General features: G+C 40.0%; 1 protein-coding gene across 1 annotated transcript in view; it reads left to right on the top strand.

The window, feature by feature from the left end:
• Positions 1-15796, top strand: part of mad1l1 (mitotic arrest deficient 1 like 1) — a 75180-nt gene that overhangs the window by 57169 nt on the left and 2215 nt on the right. The gene's annotated exons all lie outside the window — the stretch shown is intronic.

Genomic DNA, 15796 nt, shown 5'->3' with positions numbered 1-15796 from the left:
TTCATAGCATTTCTGGGAGTTTATAGGCTAGTGGGAAGGCAGCCAAAATCCTGAGATACCCCTACCAGAAGTAGAACAAAGCACAGCTATGTTTTTCATATTCTCTTAGGTCTCCTACAGATGAAATGGATTATTGTATAAAAATAGTTTACTGCAAAAAGTGGTTAAATTAACAGATATTGTGACACAACCCATATAAAAGAAGAACAAATTAAAGCCAGGCCGAATGGGAGATGATACACTTGAGCTAATTTCATAATGAAAACTGTGATTGATCCCAAATGTGGAGTGATGGTGGGCAGGGGGTTCCCCCACATGTGTGAAAAAAACCAGAATGTGAATATCTTAATGTATTGAGTAAATGCAGTAATACAAACACATAAGTACAATAAGCGGAAGTATGAAATATGAAGGTCTTTGATTAATGTATTCATTTATTATGTCACCACCATGGTTAACAAGTATTAAAGGAACAGTGTGTAACATTTAGGGAGATCTCTTGGTAGGAATGGAATATAATATTAAGTTTTCCTATATAATTTTTGTATATAATCACCTGAAAATAAGAACCGTTTTGTTTTTGTTAGCTTAGAATGAGCCGTTTATATCTACATACGGAGTGGTTCCTCTTCACGGAGCCAGCCGCCATGTTTCTACAGTAGCCCAGATCGGACAAACTAAACACTGGCTCTAGAGAGGGACATTCACATTTTCACGTATTCGCGTCAGCCACCATAGTTCTCCTACATCTTTGGCACACAGGAGAAATTTAAGTTGGTTGCAATCTGAAACCTCACAACTAGATGCCACCAGATCCTACACACTGCTCCTTTAAGTTATAAATGCACACATTTTGAAATGTCTCTATCTTTATGGAAATGCTCAGAAATTGAAGTTAAGGCAGAGATAAGAGAATTTAAAAGTAACCAAAAGAGTTAAGGTGTAAGGTGTGTTATATTGACAACTATAACTAATTCCATGTTTTATGTATTTATGGATGTGAGAATCAGGTTCATCAGTCGTTCAGTAAGCCACAAAAAAAATAGGTTCCTGTTAGATGTATGTAGTCATTAGTTATTTACTGCTCAGACACATGAACATCGCTTTAAAAACAGTAAACAAAAAGCTGATTAGAATATAAATATGGATAGAATTGCTGCTGATTTAATTATTTTTGGTGGAGCTCTACTCTCTCTCTCTCTCTCTCTCTCTCTCTCTGACATCCTCCTCCTGACTGCAGAAAAATGCCAAAATCTGCATTTAAATTGAAAGCTATTCATCTGCATATTTCTGATTATTCAATTAATTTCCTTTCTGTTTTTTCAACCCCACCAATCAGCAGCTATGACATGCAGTGGGATTGTTTGTTGTTGTTGATGCTGCTGTTGGTGGTGGGGCAGTGTTGTGTGTGGTGTGGTGGAGTAGAGGTGGGTGAAGGTGGGATCTGAAAAGAGGCAAAAGTGTAAATGAGAATTACATATTTTTGAATTTCAATGCATCTCTGCTGCATCACTTAGACAATCTATGCAGCAGAGGGAGGAGAGAAGAAAAGTCCCCTCATTAGCGGTGGAGAGCGTAGACAGGGGTCAGCTGATCTGTGAACTGCATGTCACCACCTCAATATAGACCTATCTGTCAGATCGACAGTCTGAGGCCTCTGTTCTAACAGTACAGTTGCAAAGTAGTGTGTCACGTCTGTAGGGACTGTGAAGCTGTCTTAAGCCGTAAAGAGCTGGGAGAGTTAAAATATAAATTGTAGGAGAGTGGTGATTAATCATTATCTGTTCAGCCAGTCACATTACTTGTCTTGCCAGTCACAGTTACACATAATAGAAATGGCTCATCAAAAGGAAATGAATATGCAGCTTTTCCAAGTAAAAAAAAAACATTTGTTGTCAGGGGGACAGAACAGAGTCACAAGGCAACAATATAATAAAAAAAATATGCTTCCAAAAGCTGATTTTCCTTTTAAAGTTGAATTGATTGAAGAGTTTTCTATGGGTGATGTGAGATTATCCAAATTAGCACAATGAAAGCTTGTACAGTCTGTTATACTGATGTGATTAATAAGGTTGCATTTAATCAACTTTGGTTACATTTACATACAATAATGTAATTTCAAATAAAGAGGTGAAAGAAGCAATATTAAAGTCATTACCGGTAATCTGATGACATCAGTTCATTTCCCCTATGACTATCCCGAGAGAGAGACAAAAAACTCTTGGTTGACTCACCCCTATTAAATGAAATAAATTAAAACAAAATTAAGTTAAAACAATTACAACCACAATTCAGCCGTATCACATCATACCACAATGAAAAATGTATTTTAAGAATTAAAAATGAAACACCACTTTATTCAGACAAATTGGAAAGAGGGCCATGACATGCATGGCTGTTGCCCCTGACAACCCTGTGAGTTTTGGATGTGCAGCGGGCGGCAGACGGGGAAGAGAGAGAGAGACAGAGTGGCAAAGATTGACGAATGGATTGGTAGAAATTAAATTGAGAGTTTAAATTTTTGAGAACTAACCGGCCAGTCGGATGTGTGCAGAAGTCTGTGTGGTTATTTGGTATCAATCTGGTGTTCTTTGTGAGGATGTGATGATTAAAAATGACGTGGATGATTGTGTGTAATGGCGCTGTGCTTTGTTGTGGTACTTTTCAAATTAGACACTACAGATTAGAGCTGCAACTAACGATTATTATCATTGTTGATTAGTCTGTTGATTATTTTCTCGAATAATAGATGAGTTGTTTGGTCTATGAAATATCAGAAAATGGTGAAAAATGTTGATTAGTGTTTCCCAAAGCCCAAGATGACGTCCTCAAATGTCTTGTTTTGTCTACAACTCAAAGATATTCAGTTTTCTGTCATAGAGGAGTAAAGAATCCCAAAAATATTCACATTTAAATATCTTGAATCAGAGAATCTTTTTGTTACAGTTCCATTAAGTTTGCATTTTTGGCTTTTGATGCTTCTGTAAATCCATCTAATAGCTAAAGTTCTTAGGGTGGCATTGCTACATTTTTTCTCATTGTTAACAAATCCCATTAAAAGACCAACACCAACAAAGCGTTCGTCCATTCCTCAATACTTTCCTGACTTCCCAGCCTGTCTTTGGCTGTCAGCCTCAAGGCCAACGGTTACTACTGAAGACATAATTCTTTGTAAAAATGGGTCACAACGGGTCATGGGTAATTTCATTTTTGAAGAAAGACTATTTTCAGCAGCAGATTTCTATTCACAGGAAATACTTGTTAGTCAGATCAGCTCATCGTTGGTTTTGGACCTTTCACAAGATTTGTTGACAATAAGAAAAGTTTAGAATATCACCACAGTTATCCATTTAATTATAAGAGTTTATTCATCATAATTCTGTAATTGCTGCACATTTCCATTGAGCAATTAGTTTGCACTTGTTAACAGAATCACTGAATGGTCAGCCAAGTGACGTCTATTCAAAACCTGAATTTTCACCAAAATACCAAGTAGAGCTGAAAGAATTCAGGCCGTTCTCATACACCGTTCGTAGCTATTCCGTAATTCGTGAATCCCACGAAATCAATGTATGTAAACCATGTAATCGTGTGTGTGATGTTGATTTATTTGACACGTAATTTACGCCACTTCCAGAGCTATTTTAAGCCAAACCACGATCTTTTCCTAAACCCAACTAAGTAGTTTTGTTGCTTAAACCTAACCAACTTGTTTCCTGTGAAGACGGAAGTTTATTTTGGAAAGACTATATGCATGTAACAAGCAGAAATTGACACATGCGTCACATGTTGCTGGACATTTGTAGGCAAACACATAAAAATGAGGAATAACTTTTCATCGTAGCCGTGAGGCTAGCAGACGGCTAAACTGTTAGCAACATTTTCTCTCCAACACTTCGCCGATATTGTCGGTCTCTTTTTGATAAATCTGTCGTCCTTCTTTGGGTCGCTTTGAAGTGTAGGCAGCTGTTGCCAGTGCTGGAATAGCAACTTCTCCTGCAGGTTATTCCACTGTGGAATCAGGTTTTCACCGTCTGAAGGGACGTGCACGTGCATCTGTTTTTCTAGAACAGCCAATAGGAACGCCCTTTCTCTGAAATGACCTGTGATTGGCCAAAGTCTCCCGTCACAGGCTAGATTATCTAGAGCCTGAAAACAGAGCCATGAGGAGGTGCAGAAGTCTAGTTTTTCTCTTAGATCACTTGAATTACAATTTACTGAATGGTTATCATGGAGTTTTTGCCCTGTGATGACAAAAATAAACTGACTACCCCAGCTTTACGTAAAATTAAGAACAAATACAATTTCAAGGTCTTGAAGATAGCAACATGTAGCCTTGCCTCTTATCTTTGCGTTGGCAGGAAGAACGAGGCCTCAGTCGTTTGTTTGTCTTTCATGTGTTTCAGGGTAACTATGGGAGGGCGTGGGTGTGCACCTTTACTCTGACACTATCTACTTTGGGAGAGGAGCATGATTGTCATTCAGGCAGCATGCAGCTCCTTGGTTGGATGAGGTCACTATAAAGCCCCGCCCTGCATCTCAAGCCAGAAAGTATCGATTTCCTTTAATTGGATAGACAAATGAAAAGAGGGGATGAATGGGGTAACACTCTTTCTCTCCATTGTTGAGCTCTGTCCTTCTTAGATTCTTACCCCTGATCCTGTGGAAACAAATACAAGTTTTCTTCCATCTCTGTCTGTTTTTATGTCTGGATGAGGCAGGTGTCACCCTGTAGGAGAGGAGACTGTGGTGCTGGTTATTATCACAACCTCACCTTGCATCTCACTCGCTCCGCTGAATGAGGGAAATCCAGTTGTTTTCAAATATAAACAGAACCTTGTTGTTTTCATAAAGGTCAGATATTGTTCAGAACACCTTTTAAAGAAGCGTGAATATGCAAATAAGCATTGATAAGGTCAATATTTGAATAAGGCTGATTTGAAAAAAAGACTCTCCTGACATTTTATTAACTTGGTTTGAATTTTTTTCCGTCAATAAAGAAAGAGATACGGGAGAGTAAAGTGTTACTGAACGTGTGGCCCTCTGGGTGACATTTGTTTGAAACCTTCATCTCTTTTAACCATCAGAAAAGGCTTTTTTATATACATGTGACTGCAATTCTTAGCCCTCATATAATACTTGATGTTTAATTTTAATCAAAAAGTTAATTAATAGGTTACGTAAATCTGGCCTTAATGGTGGTTACGAGCAGAAATGACTCAACCACTCCATCTGTACTCCAGTGCAAGATGTTTCACCGTACGTGAACAGAATCACAACGTTAGTGCCGAGTACTTCATTAGGCAGATTAGCCAATATAAGTACAGCTAAAATGACTGCCATTTAGACAGCCAGGTATGAGCCCTCTGTGAAACATTACCAGAACAAGCATGCTAATTTCATTAATTTATTCATTAAATCGAATTATGCACTTATATTTGTGTAGCAACTGTCAATCAGTTCAAGAATAATTTCTTTTTTTTTTTCAACCTGTTCTTTTGCCCTCATGACAAACACTGTTACTGTATGTTAATGTTATCTCTCTTCTCTTCAGCTTTTAATACCACTAGTTTGTGTAGGGTGTACATTGATTACTCAAAAACAAAGTAAAACATTATTATTTTTTACACTCAGACACAGAAACACAGCAAATTTACCCGTGATACACTATGTGGTGTAACTGTATTTTCTTTCCATGGATACCTGGCTGAATGTAGATGATGTTATTATGGTAAAGTAGGAGAAACATTCTATTAACAATGTGAAACGTCAATCATGACAATCACTATTATTATAGACTTTACTCTGCAATGTAAAACTATCTGGATGCAGCAGGTTGAGACGCAACAGTATTACACACTTCATCACCGGGTAACTTTGTGAGATCAGATTATTTACGTGCTGTATATCGGAGTGTTAAGGTAGAATCTTTCAGATAGCCAATGATTTTCCTCTACGAATAGGTTCTTTCTGGACAGGCCTGGAAGTTCATCATGTTAGGGGCAAGGCCTCTTGGCCTTTGGTGCTGTCAATTATTTGAGTGCACAAAGGCCAAGTGGCAGGACGGCAAGGCCATCAAATAAAACGATGATTTTATGTCCAATGAATTCAACTTAGGGGTTAAGGATGATTTAATTTTTTAACACATAATATAACTCATTAAAAATAAATAAAATTTATTTCACAAAATAATTTGTTGCTCTTTATGAATGACCAATATTTGTAAGTTGTTTGTATTGTATTGTTATTTCCTACCTTTTTTGTGCTGTAGCATACAGACAATTAATACAGTTAAAGGGACTATTTGTAACTTTCAGAAATGCTTCTTAACAGCGACACCTGTGGCCGTGAAATCAACGAAAGTCAGCGTCGAGCTCGCGCTTGCTCGCTCTAAATATACCTGAACGAGCATCGCTCAAAACAGTGAGGCGACACACGTCAGCTAAAACCACAATATCACTCTATATTTCACCTGCTTGGCAGTAATGTTAGCTGACCAGACGAAGGTCTCTCCATGAACATGATTTAGATCTGATCCTAGTGTTGGCTTTTCCTGCCTCTCCGCAGGCTGATGCAGCGGGGCTCTGCAGCGTGTCTCCCTGCTCTCTCCGCCCGCAGCCGGAGAGAGCAGGGAGACACCGGCACCCTGTAGGTAACGAGACGATAACGTTACTCGCTGATGAGCTCCGTCACTTCACAAGACACGGGAAACCTCTGTTGGTCTGGAGGAGCTGCAGCATTTATTTCTTCACAAACGTCCACTGTACATTCACTAGATATTCTCAGAGCTACTAACTCTTCTGCAGTGTGGAGCGAGCGCGCGTTCACGTCTAGAGGTGCAGCGAGCTGAGCGAGGATGTGCGCGCTGTCTGAGTGAAGGCAGGAGGAGAGGCAGCGGCCACACGTGAACGTGCACATGCGAGCGCGCATGTGTGGCGACCCGCTACATTTATACGCTTAAAAAGTTACAAACAGTCCCTTTAAAAGTCCTGTTATGAACGACATGAATTATCCATGGCTGGGTTTTAGTTGTTAAAAATACATTCATCCTCATCATTTTTTTTGTATCTATATTTCACATACAGTGCCTGTTAGTAGGACGCTCGCATTTTTTCTACTGCTTGAAAGACTACAAAGGGGTGATTTTAGGTGCATTCCCTCAACCAGTGAAGGAGACGCGGTACGACGCGCCGCGGCTTCGCCAAAAATAAACTAGGTGCATATTTTTAGCGGAGCAGAGAGCCACTTCTGGGCCGCTTCTGAAACACGCTGCGGCACGTCTGGTGGAATTGCATTCATTGTTTACAGTGTCCAGCTCCAGATGTGCTCGGTGTCAAGCTATCGCCATAAACAACCCGGTTTTCCAGCGGTTCATACCAGGCTTGAAATCAAACCCACCACTGGTTATGTGCGCAGCGTTTCACTTCATGTTGCCCAATAAGAATTCAGAATCTCGACAAAAGACACTGGTGTCTAAAAAATGTATTGACAGGAAAGAGGCAGAGGAGAAAACGGCGAAATCGGTCGGGGCGTCAAGGCCACTGTGGCCGATGGGCATATGTTTTCTCAGAAGGGCATCAGGGCCACAACCGCCGTGGCCACCGGTGAAATTCCTGCTCTGTTTCCAGTGTTCAGATATTTTTCTTCTCACTAGAAACTTTTTTTTTTCTGATACATTATATGAGTACTTGAGAGCTGGACTGTAGCTTACCTTGACTGTATAATATCAATGTACATCAACCTTAGAAGGGAAAAACACATATAGTAAATACAGTGAAATATACACGTTGTCCAAAGCAATCTTTGTAACATTCACATCTGTATTATTATTTTCAAATAGACGTGTAGAAACGTGTAATTTGGTACCACTTTACTGCTGATTGCAGTGTCTCTAGACTGAAGAAAATTACACATGTGAAAGAATAAATTGTTAAGAAGAGCCAGAAATGCACTCAGTGTCTGCTGGCGTTGTACGAAAGATGGACGGCGGTTGGAAAACATGATGAGGCTGAGTCAAAACCTTCACCGTGTGGGATGTTAGTGTGAAGGCTTTGCACATCAAGTGTCACCAAATGATTAAGTTGTTGTGCTGTCCTTGTTTCTTCTGGTAGACTGTATACTGCTCTCACTCCCTGTCACATGAGGAAGACTAGTCTCAGTGGAAATGTCTTGTGAGCTCTGATTACCAGTGTTCAGCAGGGCTGAACGATTTAGAAAAAAATATCTAATTGCAATTATTTTGACTGATATTGCTATTGCGATATGATTTGCAATTTTCGAGGGGCTTATAATTTTACCATTTTACCATTTATCATTGTTCTTATTTTCATTGAAAAACATATTAAAATGATTGTGGTGTGATTTTTGCATAGATCTGTACCAAACATAAGTGTTTTCTTAAGTCTGTAGAATATGATGTTCCAGACTGAAAGGCCTCAACTATTACAGTGGATGGATGGATGGATGGATGGATGGCTGGATGGCTGGATGGATGGATGGATGGATGGATGGATGACATTTGGTACAAATATCAATGTTTCTTATAGGATAAATCCTAATAAATGTTCCTCTATGGCCACCATAAGGTCAAAATTTCGATGTGACCAATACTTTGGTTTATGACCAAATACTTAAAGTTGGGATTGGTAGTGTTATTCAAGTACATTTTTATTATAATGGTCGAAATTCTCATTACATCCCAACGGCAATCAATAAATCAAATGCTCTGACGAAAAAAAAGAAACAAATCTGGTTTCTGTGGCTGTTGTAGGACTTTAATAATAAGCTACCTGCCTACCTGCCTGCTACACATAATGATCATTTTGGGGGAGTGGCTTTGGAGGGAGGCCTGAAGCAACGGACTGTCAGTGTTGCAGACTACAGGTTTAGGGACTTGTGGAGCTGCTAGCTACTTTCATTGGAAAAGAGTTGGCAACACTGGGCTCGGATTTTTAGTTACATCATTTTTAAAATCTAGTGTACTCCTGCTTGTTTTTCAGCATTACCAACCCAAAATGTAACTAACTTTCCCATCAGCTGCAGCTATACTTTGTGTTGAGTGCTAATTAGCAAATAGTTAGTGTAGTTCGTGTCACGGTTACTGCAATAGTAGCATGGCATTGTCAATGTTAGCATGCTGACATTAGCATTCAGCTCAATGCACCACTGCAGGCAACCCTGCAGGTGTAGTTTCATATATCCAAAGCCTCAGTCATGAACTAAAATGACTTGTTTCGAAAGCTCTGACTCCTTATTTGAATCTTAAAGGTGCAGTGTGTAGGATTTGGTGGCATCTAGCGGTGAGATTGCAGATTGCAACCAACTGAAACTTCTCCCATGTGTAGGAGAACTACGATTGCCGATGCGAAAATATGAATGTCCCTATCTAGAGCCAGTGTTTGGTTTGTCCGTTCCGGGCTACTGTAGAAACATGGCGGCCGGCGTACTAAGAAAACATGCTTATTAATAATATATTCCATTTCTGCCAATAGATCCCCCTAAACGTTCCTCACTGTTCCTTTGCGTGCGTGCGTGCGTGCGTGCGTGCGGGCGGGCGGGCGTGCGGGCGTGCATGCTTTGGCCACTTGAAATCTAAATGTTATATGGGGGCACTAGTGTTTCTCAAGAGAATGAGGCTGTTATCTTAGTTTTTCCGACTAACTGTGGGAGTCCTCACCGTCCTCAGCTCCCATAGGCCTCCATCAACTTGTCCACTGTGTCTCACCCACCCACACACACACACACACACACACACACACACAACGTCTGCTCTGAGGACAAACTTCGGCAGAAGGTGTTTCAGACATTGCGATCTCCATGGTAACTGGTCGCAGTGTTTTCCTTTGATGTATGTGTCCCATGTTGCTAGAGCCCCAGCAGGTTGTAGAGCCGTGTGCACACACGTGTTTGTGTGAGCGCCTGTGATGAGAGCAGCAGCCTGAGGATATGGCATAGCTTTCAGAAAGAAAACACCAGGGACTGTCAGGGAAATAAAGCCACCGAGTGAGGCACTTAGAGCGATGGAAAGTAGTCATGAGGAAGCTGGTGGGATTAGAAAAACCTTTGGTTTGCCTCGCTGCAGTGGCCAGGCCAGTGTAGTAAAGATTGATTTAGAATGAAATCACCACCACATCTAAGGAGTTGTGTTTCAAGAGGTGACCAGAAGCATGTTGCTGTGAGGGTTTCTGTGGCCGTTTTACAGACGTAGGCAAAGTTGTTGGTAACGTTCCGTTAAAGAGAGAAAAACCCACAATGGTCACTGAAATAACTTGAAACTGACAAAAGTAATAATAAATAAAAATGCACTGAAAATTAACTAATGAAAATCAGATATTGTTTTTGAATTATGGTTCAGCAGAATCATTTAAAAAAACAAACTAATGAAACTGGCCTAGACAAAAATGATGGTAACATTAACTTAATATTTTGTTGCACAACCTTTTGAGGCAATCACTGCAATCAAGCGATTTCTGTAACTCTCAATGAGACTTCTGCACCTGTTGACAGGTATGTTGGCCCACTCCTCGTGAGCAAACTGCTCCAGCTGTCTCAGGTTTGAAGGGTGCCTTCTCCAGACTGCATGTTTCAGCTCCTTCCACAGATGTTCAATATGATTTAGATCAGGGCTCATAGAAGGCCACTTCAGAATAGTCCAATGTTTTGTTCTTAGCCATTCTTGGGTGTTTTTAGCTGTGTTTTGGGTCATTATCCTGTTTGAGGACCCATGACCTGCAACTGAGACCAAGCTTTCTGACACTGGGCAGCACATTTCGCTCCAGAATGCCTTGATAGTCTTGAGATTTCATTGTACCCGGCACAGATTCAAGACACCCTGTGCCAGATGCAACAAAGCAGCCCCATAACATAACCGAGCCTCCTCCATGTTTCACATTAGGTACAGTGTTCTTTTCTTTGGATGCTTCATTTTTGCGTCTGTGAACATAGAGCTGATGTGACTTGCCAAAAAGCTCCAGTTTTGTCTCATCTGTCCAAAGGACATTCTCCCAGAAGCTTTGTGGCTTGTCAATATGCATTTTGGAAAATTCCAGTCTCGCTTTTTTATGATTTGGTGTCCTCCTGGGTCGTCTTCCATTAAGTCCACTTTGGCTCAAACAGCGACGGATGGTGCGATCGGACACTGATGTACCTTGACCTTGGAGTTCACCTCTAATCTCTTTGGAAGTTGTTCTGGGCTCTTTGGTTACCATTCGTATTATCCGTCTCTTCAATATGTCATCAATTTTCCTCTTGCGGCCACGTCCAGGGAGGTTGGCTACAGTCCCATGGACCTTAAACTTCTGAATAATATGTGCAGCTGTAGTCACAGGAACGTCAAGCTGCTTGGAGATGGTCTTATAGCCTTTACCTTTAACATGAAGGTCTATAATGTTCTTTCTGATCTCCTGAGACAACTCTCTCCTTAGCTTTCTGTGGTCCATGTTCAGTGTGGTACACACCATGATGCCAAACAGCACAGTGACTACTTTTCACCCTTTAAATAGGCAGACTGACTGATTACAAGTTTGAAGATACCTGTGATGCTAATTACAGGACACACCTTAGTTTAATATGTCTCTATGGTCACATTATTTTACATCTTTTCTAGGGGTACCATCATTTTTGTCCTGGCCAGTTTCATTAGTTTGTTTTTTTAAATGATTCTGTTGAACCACAATTCAAAAACAATATCTGATTTTCATTAGTTCATTTTCAGTAAATTTTTATTTATTATTACTTTTGTCAGTTTCAAGTTATTTCAGTGACCATTGTGGGTTTTTCTCTCTTTAACGGAACGTTACCAACAACTTTGCCTACGTCTGTATAAGTCAGTGTAATGTGTCTGCGTGAGACGCTTCTCAGTGTTGAATGTGTTTTGTTTGTTGAACTCGGTCCATTTTGCAAAATGTTATTGAGATACATTGCTATTATGGTAGAGGAGGAGAAACATCCTCACTATTGTTATAGACTTTACTCTGCAATGTAAAACTCTCTGGATACACACATCATCACAAGGTAACTTCGTGAGATCGGATCAGATCTGCGTATTTACTGTATATCAGTCAACAAAAGTCACAGTAGTCCTATACTCTTATGATGCAGACTGTTGCAGATGCTTTGAATTATGGGACTTCTGTCAAAGCTCCTTTTTTAAAGAAGCAGTTCCAAAAATAGCAGATGGATAACCGGCTGAATGTAGATGCTATTGTGGTAGGGTAAGAGAAACTTTCTTTTAAAAATGTGAAACGTCCCTGGCATGACAATCACTATTGTTACAAAGTCACAGTAGTCATACTCAAAAAACGTATGAAGCTGATTATTGGAGATGCTTTGAGTAATGGGACCTGGAAAAACATTTAATTTGCAAAAACTTAATAGAAGATTTTTTTTTTTTTTTACCACCTCACCATCTGTTCATACATCTAACTCAGAGGAAGCAAGTTCTTTTGAAATGAAAGATTCTTTTAATTTTTCATAACTTTTTGATAATGGCCCAATTAAAGACAGGAGAACACATTTAATCTTGAAGATACCAGTATGGTTGTGTGTCACGGTGGCCTAGTAATGTAAGGTGCTTACCACATAACCGCAACGAATCCGGCTGGAGACCTTCGTTGCGTGTCATCCTCTGTCTCTCCCTAATTTCCTCTCTCCAGCCTCTTGACTGTGTGCTATCAAAAAGGACCCGTTGTCAATAAAATACTGAATAAGAAGAAGAGTTAATGCCACTAGGGTCATACCATACAACTCGCTAGCAAGTATGAAACAAAATAATGTTATTAAAGAGCCACTTATACCTCTATATTAGCTTGAACACACCTCCTTCACATATGCAAAAGTTGGTGCAAAAGTCTTGATAGTGGTGGCATTGCCCTCCTCAGAGTGAATGTGATGTTGCCATAGTCTGTATATAAGAAGTGGACATAGTAGGGCAGCACAATTATGGTCAAAATACGATTATTTTGATCAATATTGAGTCAACGATTATTTATCCGAATTATAATAATATAACATATAAAAATTGATTTTAGGTACAAAATATTTTTACTGCACTTTCACATTTCATTTCACATAAACAGAGCACTGCTTTCACTTCCATGTTGTGCTACATTCCCGCTAATACAAATCTTTGCAATAAGACTTAAAATAATTTTTTATCTTCACCTGAATTCAGTGCATTTTTGCATTCAGTTTTTCACAGGCTGCTGCTGTAGGGTGCGAGCGCAGCGGCGTGACAGCTCCCCAAAAGTGAAAGCCCAAACATCTTGATCACCCCCCAGGTGGCTGGCTGTTAGTTTAGGAAGCACTTGATTTGATATGCAGCAGAGTTTTCTTTGAGTATAGCACACATTTTAGAAGTTAATATCGCATGCACATTTAATTGTGGGAAGCCAAAATCATGATTAATATTCGATTAATTGTGCAGCCCTAGGACGTAGTCAGCGTGACGTCACCCATTGGTTTGTGGACTGCCGTTTTGAAGCCTCGAGTCCGGCATTTTGGCCGACGCTATCTTGTTATTTTGCAACCAGAAGTGACACGAGAGGGTGGAGCTGAGTACAACCGAACGTTGAATGAGAAATTTTTAGACGACGAAAATGTTATAATTAATTTTTATGAACTGAAAACACAGTGTGAAAGGGTTAAAGTTATAAGATGAAAACACGGACAACTCCCAGACCGGACGCAGTGGTAGCGACCTGTCAATCACAAGGTAGCCACGCCCTAAAGCATACCCTGCTTAATCGTCTATTTGATTGTTGATTTTCTCATAGACTTCTATACAATCTGACATCTTTTTGCAACCAGAGGAGTTACAAAGAAATGCAAGTTTAAGGTACTTCCCCATTGGCTTCACTTTTGAGAACCAGAGGTTGCTCTCTGGATGTTGCCTTATACTTTGGGATAAAAGGCATACATACTTGATTTTCTGTATAAAAAAAGGCATAGAAAGAAACCGCTGTTGCAATAAACCCTATAGACTGGAACCGTACTGAATGGATGGTATGATAAACTGACTGTACGTATGATTTTCTAACTTAAAAAAAAAGTGGATCTAGTGTTAAATTACTCTGTGAGAAGACGCCACTAAAGCAGAATGAACCAACTAAGCTGTTATTTAATGGAATTTCTACCAACCAGACGAACCAGATTACGTCTTTTGAAATGAAGATGAAAACAAAAATCCATCAACAGCTTGCTAGCGTGTATTCAGCTTTGACTATAAACTAATGTTGGTGCATTTATGTACATTTGGTTAAAGAACAGCACGCGTCATTCTATCTGTGTTCCCTCCAGCACTCTGCGTACAGCATTTAGCCTCGGTTTAGCATTGTGCAGTCAGCTAGCAAATGTCATTAGTTCAGTTATCCTCTCCTCTCACCCCGTAGAGATTTGTCGCTGTTCACACAAAAGTGAACAGCTGAGTTCACCTCAGCCTGTTGTGTGTGAGGAAGCACACTAATTGGTTTATCAAGTAGGATTTACTTTTTATTTTTTTTGCATCAGCACTACTTTCCAAGGTCTTATTGGTAAAGTCTGTTCAATTTTCACATAATAATGATGAGCTCAAGTAGGATTATTTTTTTTAAATCATAATTTTTTGGAAAGTTATTTAGCTCCAAATCACACTGTGAACATTTAGTTGGACTTTGAGTAAAAAAAAAAAGTGTCCATGTGGGAAATAATGTAATGCCGTATTTAATCTGCGAAACCTCCTAAGTTCCTTATTTAATTTCTTTTTCCGAGTATTTCCCCATCGCCATCTGTTTTATGAGCCTTCTCATGATACTTGTCAAATAAAGATCTGTGTCTCTTACACACATTGACTCAGGACATTTCTCCGACGTCTCAATATCTTCCCTGCATGTCATGGGACTCTGCTCCTCGCTACCTTCCTCCATCCCTGCGATGCTTTAATTACTTCATCCCTCGTTTCTCTCTCTCATCCCTTTCTCCTTCACTCCATCGCCCCGAGCTGCTCCTCATTCCTTTTAATTAATCCACACAGACTTAGACACCTTCACCCTGCTGTGAATGCGTACGACATACACACACACACACACACACACACACACACTTGACAATCCCCTGTAGACAATAACAACTTTTAGTGATCTTGCTTCACTTTGAAAGTTTTTCTCTGGAGATGGATATAGTGGGGAAACCCAGGTCTTATAGTTTGATACAAACAGGGTTTCTGTTCAATGTCATCACAGAGATGCGCGCGCAGCTAGGAGGCAGAGCAAAGCACGGCATTTCTAGCGGAGCCGAGCTCCAAAACCGAGATGACAAGGAGTTGTTGTGTGAAAATGTTTAATATTCCGAAGGGATCACGTATCTTAAAAACTGAAGGAGATTATGGATCCAGGCCTGATGGGCAAAAGCATTCTAGTCACCCAGCGCTAGATAAAGCAGCAGCTGGTCATGGCGAGCTGTCATGCTCCACAGATCAATAAAAATGAACGGATCAACAACAAGGTGATCGACCAACACTCTAAAGAAATGTTTATATATATTTAGCGACTATGCCTTAAAACTTAAAAGTGATGAAAGACTTTGTTACGTCTCTACATTGTTTTAACGTTACGCGACTACGGCGGGTGGGAAGCTCACTCCGGTATGCCGTAACATCACATTTTGAACGGAAGACTTCTGGTAGTCTAATGTTTAAATCATACATATCAGCAATACTGTATTGACTTTTGGCGTTGTGTTTCTGACTGAGGACTAACCGCTAATGTTAGATAGTAGCCAGCAACATTCTATTAAATAGAGAGCCGTCAGGGGTCTAATGTTG

Source organism: Sebastes umbrosus, chromosome 3 (assembly GCF_015220745.1).
Source record: "Sebastes umbrosus isolate fSebUmb1 chromosome 3, fSebUmb1.pri, whole genome shotgun sequence".
NCBI lineage: Eukaryota > Metazoa > Chordata > Actinopteri > Perciformes > Sebastidae > Sebastes > Sebastes umbrosus.
This window is presented reverse-complemented; position numbering and strand designations above follow the sequence as displayed.